At 40.7% G+C, this 13,366-nt stretch overlaps 1 protein-coding gene across 3 annotated transcripts in view; it reads right to left on the bottom strand.

The window, feature by feature from the left end:
- LOC124870076 overlaps window positions 1–12,878 on the bottom strand; it is a 260,321-nt gene extending 247,443 nt beyond the window's left edge. For all 3 annotated transcript variants that reach the window (XM_047368529.1, XM_047368528.1, XM_047368530.1), the window contains exon 1: window positions 12,579–12,878. The gene's annotated coding sequence lies outside the window, so the exon portion shown is untranslated. The remainder of the gene's footprint in view (window positions 1–12,578) is intronic.
- Between the last annotated feature and the right edge of the window lie 488 nt (window positions 12,879–13,366).

Here is a 13,366-nt window from a genome sequence, read left to right as displayed (position 1 = left end):
CACAGGAGCTAAGCTTTTTTTCATTGGTGAAGGGAGTAGCGAGGAGCGAGACAATCGCATAAGTGATAATGATTGGCTAAGGTAAAGTAAGCTTTCATTGTAAGCCAATCAGAGGCAATGTTCAATTTACACACAAACCACAAACGCACACAGCAGCCCTGCTCAGGCACACTAGCAGATATAAGCTGCAACAATGGCGGGTCTGAAGGGAAAGATTACGTATTGAAAGTGGAAGTACAGACGCTACTTAATTCTTCTTGAGGTAAAAGGCAAGAACGTACATGTGAAGTCAATATTTAAGGTTCAGTGTCAGTAGGCTGCTTATGTATGTAATTCCACTTCATGCAACTGGCTTGTGAAACCTTAGAAAAAAATCTAAATTTGTAGACATATTTAAACTTAAAAAACATTGTAGTTTTTTAGCAATAGTTACTTCCCCTGTTAACTAGCTACGTTTTTAGTGGAGTAACTCAGTTACTAACTCAGTTACTTCTTAGGAGAAGTAACTAGTAACTTTAACTAATTACGTTTTTTAAGTAACATGCTCAACACTGCCCGTGACCCACTATGGAATAAGCGGTAGAAAATGACTGACTGACTGACTTCAGAGAGGCAGCCGTGTGAATCAGGGTACAACTGAGGGTGGCCACCATCACCACAGAACCACAGCCCAAAACTGCCGCTACTGACCCCCAACTACTGCTGCTGATGCAAACCCAATTACAATTAAATTCAGAGCTTAACGCTCCCCCCAGGCCAGGGTATTGATGATTCATTTTGTGTTTTATCAAAGAAACAGGAGTGCCATTAAAAAGAGATCAGTCAGCCACCAGGCATGAGGAGTCTGCCTCTAATTGGCCATTCATCAAAAAGCCTTTTCAAGTAAATCGCACCCATGAAATATCATGCATGACAGCTGAACTACACTACATTAATTACACTGGTGATGAACCTCCTGCTCTGTGGCTTGCCCCTTGTGATTAGAGGGAAGCCTGGAAAACACACACACACACCTGAACACATGCAGCAGTGACATCTGTTACAAAGTCTCAAAAAGGATCCCATCTCCAACATGACACGTGACAAAACAGATTACATTAAGTGAAAAAAACATGTTATTCATCAATGTAATTTGGCATTATGAGTACTTTTGTCTCTGTATTTTTAGCTCCAAAAACCCTCCCTGAGGTGCTGCCATTTTATCTGCTCAATATCATCAGTCAAGCTTTGAAAAGATGCTTTCAACCATTTCACTTCACAGTAGGTCCAGCATGTTTTCACATTGACAGAGCACTCAGTTTGAAACTACATCACAGCAACTGTCTCTCTGTTGTCTTTGTTCAACTTAGCAGCCATCAGGACACACACAGAAGTGTTTTTCGAGCTCTGTCTCATTCCTCCCTCCACGTGTGGGGATTTCTCCCTTTCATCCATTTCCTGATGCTCTCTAACTAGACAGTTTTCGGTCATGTCCCAGAATTGTGCATGATAACTTTCTGGCTTCTAACATAGGCTCGAAGAGGAAAGGAACAGCTGCACATCCGCTGGCAATTCATCCATCTCCGAACCCTCTCATTTTCTAGCTTGAGCGTTGCGTTGATTTTTTCTGTCTCTAAGCTGTTGGATCAGCTGATGTCTGGTTCATCACTAAACAGTTGCCTAGAGGCCAAGAAACAGAGCCATCCACTGTAAGTGCTGTCACTGTTGCTACTTTGGGGTTAAAATATGCGTAAAAACAACCACATGCAAGTCCATCTGTATATAGGCACACACACATGCGTTCGCACACATTTTTCATGTTGTGTCTCCTGCAGGTGCAAGACTGCTGAGGAAAGGGTTCTTCTAAGAGAGACCCAGATTGTGTTTGATGTGTGGGTAATAGTTTAGGTGGGGCAACACTTTCTCCACATTCATGCTACATAGAAACCTCACTATGGTGTAGACTCAAGCATGAAAATAAAAACAGAAATCGAGGGCATTAGTGGCCATGAAAAATGCAGCTCCGAAGTCTTGGAAGTGCAGATTGTTCTTAAACTAGCCTGTCTGTGTTGCCACTGCTCTACCATCAAACAGAGGGAGCCATTTTGGCTTGTTTCAAAGGAGAGCCCCCAGTGGGAATCAAACCCATACCCCTGGAGACACCTCAGTAGGTCAGTCCTCAGCAAGGAAGCTCCATGCTGAGCACCACTGCTCTCAGTTTTGCATTTTCTTCCAGTAAGTCAGAATGTAATATGCCTGTAAGTCCCTCAGACACAGAGGAATAGAACATTGTCTACATGGAGTATGCTAAACCCAGTCAGTTTCCTTCAGGACTGGCTATTTAACATAGGAATAAGCCAATTATCTTCATGCAGAAGGCAAATTTACAATAGGATTTACAAAATTCCTGGAGGACTCCTGTGTCAGGGGTGGCAGCTTATGCTGTAGGTATTCTTCCATCAAGGCCCCCCACCACAACCACAGCCACACATCTGTGGCTGAGCTATAACTCACAGCAAACACCTAAACACTTACTCTAGCCTGTAAAACAGAAACTGACTGAATAAAACATTAAAACAGGGGAAAACATTTGTTTTCTCCTGGTAAACCCCAGGGTTTCTCAAAAACACCATCTGGACAGACTATTGAAATGTGTAACAGGACATGGACATGTTTTGTCAGTAAGATTGAAAAAAAACATTGGTATTTACTCGTGCTGCATGATTTATCAAAGAATGCAGTTTTAATATGTGTTTCATTTTTACTCGGAAGACATTTCTAAATTTAAAAAAATTTACAGAAAGATACTTAGAAGTTGGAATTTCAAAGTCAGCCTAAAAATCCAATATGGCTGCCTTAAGTAAAAAAAGAACTAAGCAGTAGACATAGTAAAAGAAAAACAACTTATTTCTTTCTGAATACGTATTTCTTGTACACCCCACTATAAAACGTTTTTTGTAAATATGTTGCTTTCGAAAGTATGAAATAATGAGAAAATAGCTCATACATAGTTTTGCTACTGTGGTTACTGCTGTTCAGCCCTAGTGCCAAGGGCTTAAGGTCAAGAACTGATGGGCGGACATCGTCCTTCAGGGTTTTCTGATGGAGAGCAGAATCAATGATTCCATCAACTATGGCAAGTCATGTTTGACTGTTGATAAGATGATTTCTTTCTAAAATGTTGGTTTTACTTTAGATATCAAAGGACAAATACCTTCCAAAAACTTTAACTTCTATCTTCAGTCCACACAATATTTTTCTCAGAGTCTATGAGCCCTCAAGATGTCACAAACACTTAGAATTTGCTTTTTAACCTTTTCCAAACTGATAGATGTCGGTCACTTAAATTTTCATCTGTTCTTGTGTATCTTTAGATAGGGGCATAATGTGTTGCTTTTTTCAAGGTCTTTTCATTTTCTATGAAATGTTTCTAGTGAATTCCTGAAGTGAATTCTTGATTCTAGGCCTGGATATGGCAAGCGAAACTAAACTCAGTTATTACAAAAATGTGACCAAAGCCCCGCCCCCTGACAAATAATGAAGTGTCACTAAAGTGAGCAGTACCAAGAGACACAGAGGGGCATGGCCAATGTGGGGATGAGTGGAGGGGGTTAATGTGGGCTGTGGTCAGGAGGACAAGGGTAGTTTCACCATGGATCACTCTTTTGAGGAGGAAGATTTTTCACCCCCCTCGTAACTGGAGGTCAACGGAGGCATTGTGGAGCCCAGCAGAGTTCAGCCTCAACAGTTGGAACCACTAGTTTAAGGCGCTCTCAATGTTTACAATTCCAACTCTTTACCCGCCACTGGGGTGTGTCTGAGCGAGATGGTTTTATACCATATACCATATAGATGATCAGGTAGAGGATTGAGTATTTGATAGAAAATAGTGTTTCTTATTTATTTGGGCTACAACAGTGGTACTTGAGCTGCCAGTGGTACCATGGTTTGAGGGCCTTAGCACCTAAAAATGGGTTATTCCGTGTAAAAGCCACTGTGGCTTTCAAAATTAATTGTTGAGAAAAGTAGCAAATTTTTTTAATATGATAAAGTTAATTCCTTAGTTTTGGTCACAGTCAGAGGCACCTTTTTGTTGCAAAGCAGTAAACTGTGTAAGCCTATATGGAAATTATTATAGTAGCTCCACTTGCTCCCTCCAATTTCATATGTGCTCAAGAACAAATATAATAAAATACAAAGGAAGCTATAAAACTGAAAACTGCTTTTCCATTGTGGAGTCTGAGCAGAAGGAATCTATTTTAGATTAATCTATTCATTGTTATGATACCAGGGTCCACCTGCTGAAGTCTTAATTGTAGCTTGCTTGATTTCTGTGCCGTTCAGTGAGATTTGACCCTCCTCATGGATTCTGTCCTCATTATCTCTGTACATGGAAGTAATGTAAGCTGGGCAGAGTGACTGATATGCCTGTTCTTTTGTCTGTTTCTCACTTGTACAGCTTTGTCCTTCCACCACAATGACTCATGATTTATAGGAATGTTGGGGGTTGTGTTTTGGCCTCTTCCAAAGCAAACCTTTTAAGAGGCTCCATCTTTCAAATAAACGGGCTTCCCTTGTGGAAGAGTATTTATTTGCTGCTTAAGGAGAAGAAATTAAATTCACAACAATGATTCTGAGAGGTTTACTTGCCCCAAGTGAAATTACTGCCAATACAGCTATAAACATTTTTGATGTGAGTTTTTCTAATTAGGCCAAACAGGGAAAGCACTGCGAAGGCCTATTGGAATTCATCCGTTTCTTATTAGTCTTCTCCAAAATGAAGCCACTTTCTGAAGTGAAATCACCAAATCTTGGCCAAAAATTGTCCCCCTAGTAAAATGTTTGTATTTGTGGGCAAACTACTGTACAGTGCCCCTAAACTGAAACATGCCAACCAGTAAAACGTAGAGAAGGGAAATCTGGTACACAGGTAGAACTCCTCAAAACAAGAACAATGGTCTCTTACAGGTATGTCCTAAAACTAACAGGAAGTCAGCCATTTTGGGTCAAAGGGAAATTGTTTTGCATTTTTCACATTTTATACATGTCGAACTTTGACGAATTCCCCATTGGGATTTTGAGCAATCAGCTTCAAATTTGGTCAGTATCCCCTTAAGGCATGGGGAATTAAAAGTTATCAAGATCGCAATTTTTTGAGCATGTCAAGGGGCCAGGCCTCAAACTTGGACTTTTTGCCAGAAATTAATTATAGCAAAGTCACTGTGATCCATATTGGGTGCCCGACGATCCTGTGTGGTCATACGCTGACATAATCAATGCCCCACCCCTGAGAACAGGAAGTCACTTTTTTTAATTGGAAAGGTCCCTCTCTGACCCTGTTGACCCAATCCACTACAATGTGTCAGAAGACATATAACTAGTGGTCTTACTTGGTTTCAAACACAGACACTTTTTGCTGGAGGGTGTGGTCTTGGCGGCATGGTGAAGTTTGACATCACGCTATGGCCATACGCTTCGTTCTCATTTCGACATATCTTCCACACTCCCTGCAGTAGTGCAAATCAACGTGTCTCTGACTAGTTTTTGTATCTGCAAGGAGAAAACTTGTTTTCAGCTAATAGGTGTCTTCATTAGTGCTTTTTAATTTGATTTAAGAAAAAGGTCAAATTTAGTTTCATTATGATTAATTTGTGTGGTGATTAGATAAGTGTGTGAATATATTTGTTGCTCAGTGCTGGTAAAAAAGAAGAAGCAGCTTGAATCCCAAAATTTTAACTTACTCTCCAGCAGTGATAAAAATATGCAAAGGCATTAAAGGGCTGAAGCTCCAACTTTTATATTAGACAATCCTGAAATTACAGCAATTACTTTTTAGTTTCATTAGCCAATTTAATGTATTTATCATAGCACAGAGCCCACTTGCTTGTAAAATTTTATTGAGTATGGCGCTGTTCAGACCTAATACTCTGTCCTGTATGATTTGATCACATGTGGACAGCAACACATACAAGTCTGAACAAGATGGATGGAGAGGGACTTCACTCAGACCACCATCAGAGAAATTTGAAAGAAACAAGAGTCCGGTTTGTTGCTCAGCTCTCAGCCCACTTCGTGATATGGATACATGTTTATTTGCATATAGCAAGGGTAAGTGAGATCTGATCATTTAGGCTTTATGTCAATGCCATTTGTGAATAACCATGTTTAAAGTTGTCCACATTGTTTGGTGATGGAATACATTAAACTGTCTATCTCAGCATCAATTCTTTGCTGAACCAGAAGAGAGAAGTAAAGCCATAGTAAACGTGTGCAAATCACAGAATAATACTTTGATCTGAAAGGGGCTTCTGACTATGTTTATGAACACTGCCATTTAGAATCCCCATTTGGTGGTAATAAATTCTCAGTTTTAGTTTTGCATGTAATTACTGATCAGAGATCAGAAATGTGGATAGGGGGTACATTCATAAACTCTAATTGTTTATAACTGCATTTGTAAATTAAAAGGGCAATCCTAAGACATATTTTAGGAGGGATACTAATAATGATGATGTGATTTGTCTTCCTTTAAAGAAATTCAGAATACCACAGAGGGAGGATCCAACATTTACTAAACTAGATGTTTTCAGAGACTTAGGGACTTGGGACCAAGAAAGGTTCTCTGGCTGTAGAAAACCTAATTAGTTACTTAGTTTGTTTTGTAGAATCAACAAGAACATGCTTTGGCCTCAGCTCTGGTTTTACCCTCAAACCATTTTGGTGGATGAATCTGGTAACTGAATGAGCAAGGATGCAAGTTATTGCCAGGTCTGTGCATAGATCTGTAACCTGGTGCCACGGTAATGGATCACTTTATAGTTCATGTTTATATGTAAATAAAGTTCATGTAAGAAAACTAAAACAAAAAGGACAGCCCTAAAGTGTATTCAATCACAAATTATATTCAGCCATCCATTCATTACATATGAACCTGCCTTATTATCATGGGACAAGCTGCCACAGTAATGGAGCGCTGCCTGAATAAGTAACTGTAACACTTCAACATTATAGAGAAAGATAATCACTACACTGCCAAACAATGTAAGTCTGTCCTGCGCAGACTGATGAACCTCAACAACACTGTCCTGTCCTCAGGAATAATGTGAGTAAACACTTGCATTTTTCCAATGGTGTTTTGTAACTACTATAGGAAAACATTCTGCCTCACTTTTTAAAGGGATTTCCTGCCGTAAACTCTTTCTATCCAAACTAGTAAGAGACAGGGTCTTTTTAGCTCACTGCTCTAATACTACAGCCGATGGGAGCAAAGCAAGGGACCTACAAATCTACACGCACAGTCAACAGTTATATTCGTTCTCGTTCTGTCAGTGTCTCCCTGGCCCTCTTTCCATCTTATTTCTACACAGTGGGGTATAAATGTTAATACATAGAACATCCATGTACACACAAATGCCAACACACGCAGCCTGGGGCAGCCTCCTGTTTTTCTGTATTTTGTCTCCAGTGGAGCGAGATTTTGTGCAATTGTTTTTCTCACTGGAGTCCTCTTTTATTCTGCCCATCCTGACAGCCATCCACCATCGAGCTCGGACTTGCGTTCACCAATCTAGTTCAGAAGATCTAGTCCAACCAGGCAGTAATACAGTGCCCTGCTGTTTGCAGAAAGATAATGTGTCTTTGCATTTACAGTTCTGGTGGAAGGGGAGTAAAACTGAGGAATAGCATATGTGAAAGTATGTGCAAATGCATTTTGCTTGTTTGAAAGCTTCCAATTGAGTATGTGCATGAATATTTGCAGGCCACACATACCTGCACTGCTGCACGACTGCACGTAAACAACGCTTTCAGTCTGTGACAATCAGACTGTGACATCGTCTGAAACACAATCCCGCAGGCTTCCACAGAAAAAAAAAGAACACTGCAGCACCCACCAGACATAACCACTTTCTCTAAATGACCCCTCACCACCAGGGAGATGGTGGCCTCATGTCTCAACATAGCAATGTTGAGACATGGTATGTTGCCCTAAATTTCATCTGGGGATGCTGGAGGCAGAGCCCAATATTCGAGAAATGTTGGGGGGGAAAAAGGCATGAAGGATGTTCAGGCTAATTCCAACACTTCTCCTGAGAGAAGCCTGCTGTGAAACTGCTGGCAAATGTCCCGTTCTTGAAAAGTCTGCATCAGCAATCATATGCCTTCCCCTTCTTTAATGCAAGATCACCATGAAAGGGCACTGAGAAGAAGGAATAGAACATTACCCCTACACACACACACACACACATCTATCTGGTGTATAAAAGGAGCATCTCGCGTGGGTGAGAAATGGCTCATCAGTCACTTGCCTTGAGTAGGTAATTTGAGCTGATATAGTTGAGATCCAGCTCTGAGCAAAGTCACTGTACAGTCACAGGCCTTATTGCTCTTGTTTCCAAAGTCCGACACCAGAGGGAAAAGAGCTCTGCACAGCTCACTCCGTGTTCCTCATCTCTGGAAAGCACACAGAGGCGAGCACAAGAAGGATCTGAAGGGACGTTAGATAGCAGAAACTTCCTATTTCCTTCTCTGTTAGTAAGGCTTGGAAAGGGAATTGAGCCACCGCATTATCTCTGTGCATGAGAGACCAAGAGAATGTTCATGTGTTGAGCAATAAGCAGCCATTTCCTTGTTCTCCACACAGATCCCTGGGAGCCCATATTGTCTGATTCATTTCACTGAATTGACAGCTAATGACTGGTACGCTGCTGTTGACTACAACACACACACAAGCATTGCCACTAAAGAGAAAAGCCCCAAGGGGGATCATCACAGGGGTTCTCTCATTCTCATTAGGAGGGAATCAAAAGGAAATAGGGGACTTACTAATAATTTACCGTGTCCCCTGTGTGGATGTGCATGATGTTACATTTGCCTTCACAAAATAGAGATCACCATGCTGGGCCACATCTGTAAGATCATTGACAGACTGTGATGGAGTCAATAAGGGAAAGAGAGCAAATGTAGTCTCTGCAACAGTATTAGTAAGTGATCTGTCACTCTGGCAAAGCAACACACGTTACCTTAGGCAAGAGAAGCAACAAGCTTGTGTATAAGTGAATTGGAGAAAATGCTAAAAATGAAAGAAACATGTTTGAGATATTTAGATTTTGTTTTCCTATCAGTCTTTGGTCTTTTTCACAAAGCATTTCTGTACGCATGAGGTTCTCATGGTGAAATCATCTCGAGTGAAAATACTACAGTTTTTCGAGTTAATTTAGTTCATTTACAAGTTAATTCCATTTGGTGGTGATTACACACTATGACTGTCTGTGTTTTGTATGAAAACATTTCCAAACAGCTGAATTTGTTTTTCTTGAAAGTGAGGAAAAAATGTAGGAGCCTTCTATCATACTTATTGTGCCAGCTAATTGGCAGTGTGCAGCTACAGGCATGGAAGTGGCACTGAACTGACCTATGCTTCAAGCAAACAGAGAAAACTCTGGCCACTCTGGCATTTTCTCTATCATCTTGTCAAAAGGACTTTAAACCATGCAAGTGGCATGATGGAGCTAATGGTTCTGGGACAGTAAGTTTCTAAAAACATGGTAAGCTTTACTGGCCCAAATCGTTCCATCATAAGGACAAGCTCCTTTCTTACCTGATTCTAACCATTCTTCCTCGCCAGTCAAGTGAGCCATGTCCCGCATACATGTGAGCTTTCAATAATGGAATCAGCATTGCGGTAACAAGGGAGGTGTGTAGTTGAACTCAGCAGGGTTTATATAGAGTGCTACACAAAAAGTGTCAGACAACTTCCATTCACATTGATGGAGTATGATGCTTTATCAGTTTTGTTTTTTAGTGTCAATGCTACTGAAAGAACTTCTCTTGGGTAACGTCCAGTGGTTCGTTCCATCTTGGCGCACTTCGTGAATTTGTCGCTGCGGGTCAGACAAACCATCTGTCATGGCTACATCATTCCATCAACCCGCAAAACAGTAAGCTGTTATAAAGCTTGACTATGTGATTATTTTGTTTGTCAGCTAACAGGCATAACAGTGGTTTGGGTTAGAGTTGACATCAACCCTCTTTGCAATCTCGGTTACTCCAGAAAATCCACAGGGATTTCCAGCTTGAATAGTTTTGTTAAAGAACCTTTTGACCCTGAACTCACATTACATTTAATACAGTATGTCCATTCTTGGCATATTCTTCTTTCTATGTTGCTTCATCTGTCATCCTTTCCCAACCCTGCTGTCCATCCTTAAGATCTGCAAAATCTATTCCAAGTGTGTCTTTCCCATGCTACAACAGCTCCATCTTTCCTTCCAGTTTCTAATCCTTGGGCAGTTTCATCATCAAAATCAGTCAGAGACTCCAACCTGTTTCCGCATCCACCTGCTATTCCTCTTCCTCCTCACATTCTTTACTCATTTTTCTTTCTTCTTATCTCTTTAACCTTACCCCTGTCCAGCTTTCATTGAATCATCTTCCCTTTTTCAAAATATTCCTCCTATACCTTAACACATTTTTTACCTTCTCATCTTTTCTGTGCATCACCTGTTTTGCTCTCCATGCCCCATCTAGGTAATAATAAATTCTAACATGCAGATTGGCACATATACTCTCGAAAGGAAAAATAAGATTCTTCCCTCTCTATATTTCGTACCAATTGAATTCCCGCAATGTCCCGGTTGGTCAAGCAAAAGATTATAGACAAGCGCTTATGCAATCAAAGAAACTGACAGGCATAGATCATCACATTCAAAAGCAAATTATGCACTTATATACAGAAACAAATGCAACTGTGGTATTCACCCAGGGATGTTTACTGTATGAGCTTTCCACATACATAAGCAGTTCTCACACCAATCGGAGCCATTATACTTGCTTAAAGCCCATTATAAGTGTGTATGTGAGTGTGTGTAGAAGCCATTCATGTATAACATCAGTCCTAATGTGTTCAACAAGGGGCTATAAGAGCAAAGATGTTTCACTGGAGAATTGACCTCAGCTGCAGAGATGACTGTTTCAAACGCTTGCTATGCTACCTACAACATCCAGAATTTATATATAGATATGGTAGACCCACTTTTCTCTCTCTTACAAAAATATAGCTGGTACACAGCAGGCTGTAATAATCGATATAACCTGAGAAGGCAGGTCATAAATCCAAGCAAATGTATTTCTCAGGAGGGGCAGTGAATGCTTAAAGTCTCACACACACATTATTACATTTGTGCACAGGGAAAAAAGACAATTTCTGCAAAGACACAAGCACATTGCCAGCACAAGTGGTTATAAATCCAAAGACTTATCACTAACATATAAGGTTGTGTTATGAATGGAAGCAATTAGCAGAGTGGCCTTAAGAAAATTTTGTAAAAGGGATGGCCAGATGGTGTGGAGCTCTTATAACCTTGTGGTGACACACCGAAACCGACCACCAAAGCAGAATTTCAGAAACTTTATGGAGCTTCACTTGTATGTTTCTGTTTTCAGTTACACTTATACCAAAGGCTAATCAGTTGATTTAACATGTTAGATATATATCTGGTCTTTTTGACCATCCCCCCCAAAAAAACATTTGGTTTGCCTAATTTTCTCCCACATTTTGACATGAATGAGAGACAGATGTTTAAAAGAGGAAAAATGTGCCTATTAATAATAAATAAACATTGCAACTCAGCAAAACATGTCCTTTACTATCTTAAATGAATGCATGAAAAGCATCATACTATGGAACTGTCGAATCATCAAAGCTTGCACCTTAAATTTATGCATACAAATATTATGCTATGAGACAGTCTGGCAAGGGAAGGCCATTGCAACTTCTGACTACCTGAAGGCGCACCTGGTTAATGACGAGACATATTTGTTATCACGGAGTTATTAAGTAGACCGCAGACAGATTTGTGCATAAACGAACGGCGCGAAGGTAAAATTTTTGCGCCCCGGGCTGTTTGCGCCTGTCTGCTAGGAACGCGTAAAAAACATCGTGCTTGTCTAGTTTGCTCGGGAGAGAAAAAAGTGCCATCTCCTTCACCTTGTGGTCGAGGGCAAAACCTAAACGGGGTACAAATCAGGTGGAAACGACGAACGGATCAATAATCGTTGTCCGCTGTACAACTGGGACATTTTTTTTCTAATCATGGCGGTTAAATTCCCCCACATCAAAACGCGTGTTGGTGTGCGTCAGGGGACAGGTTGACAGTCTTGGAGCAAGGACTTCCAAACGGGGCTCCTGCCTATTTCAATCATTTTCCATTGCAGAATTGGCACCGCTTACATATTTTGCAAAACCGGAATATACAATTATGTAACAGTTAAATTCGATTATTATTTTTCTCCTTTTATTGCAATAAAGGCTGGCTGGCACGTCTCGTAAATGCGCACGGAGTAGGTCCATTAAAGCTTCAATTTACATAAAACAATATCCACGGATCCACAGCATACTTGAAAGAATAAAAAAAGTAGAATTTAAACGTGATTTCCAGTGAGTGTCAAGCAGCTGGCAAAGAGGAGGCAGGGAGAGAGGCTTCCCAAATACCCGAGCGATGGTGGGAGAAACTGGGTCTCATCTCCACTCAGCCTGACCGAGGTGCAAATATAAAGCAGGCATGTTCATAATGGTTTAGAATAAAAGAGATCGAAATTACCTTCACGTCTCGAATCTCGTTGTGAGTATCTTAAGTTTCTTCTTCGGCTGCTGGTGCTGTCCGTCAGTCGGTCACAAAGCTGAGTCCGAGAGAAGGACGACCGCTGTCATCATCGGCCGTCTCTCTCTCTTTCTCTCCCTTTCTCTCTCTCTCACACACACGCACACACTCTGACTCTAACTCTGCCTTACCAATAATGACGGGACGCCTAAAAAATATCCCAGCCCCCCTCTTTTTTTTCTCCTTTCCTGAGCGCCTACCTCTGCTTTTCACGATTTAGTATCCTGGTCCTCTTTTGAGCTCTCCGTCTCATCTCCCTCTCGGAAGTGATTAACACTGATGCCCTATTATGTTCATCATGACTCATTACCACAAATGGTACAGTGACCATCGTGATGATCAATAGGATCATCATTCAAATACCAGCGTAGTTTCTGAAGCTGAATTATATCCCATGTGGCTATGTTTTTTGTGAAAAACCTCCCTCTGTCTCTGTTAGTTGTTTCAGTGCATTTAAGCATTTTCAAACCATAATTAGTCCTTAATCTAATGAGTAGTTCCTTAATTTCTCCTATGAAACGTTTGTTGCTCAATGAGTCTCAATCATGTTCTTACTTAACAAGTCCACTCCAAGTCCTGGTCTTCACAATGCAGTATATAACAATGCCTACGTACAATACAAATACAAACATATCTAGAATAAAGTACCATACTGTAAAGTGGAGGGAAAAGAGCCTTTTTTCCATTGCTTGTAGAAAGCCCCAGGCTTTTTAAAGCCCAGGTCATGT

Source organism: Girardinichthys multiradiatus, chromosome 6 (assembly GCF_021462225.1).
Source record: "Girardinichthys multiradiatus isolate DD_20200921_A chromosome 6, DD_fGirMul_XY1, whole genome shotgun sequence".
In the NCBI taxonomy this organism is placed as follows: Eukaryota; Metazoa; Chordata; class Actinopteri; order Cyprinodontiformes; family Goodeidae; genus Girardinichthys; species Girardinichthys multiradiatus.
This window is presented reverse-complemented; position numbering and strand designations above follow the sequence as displayed.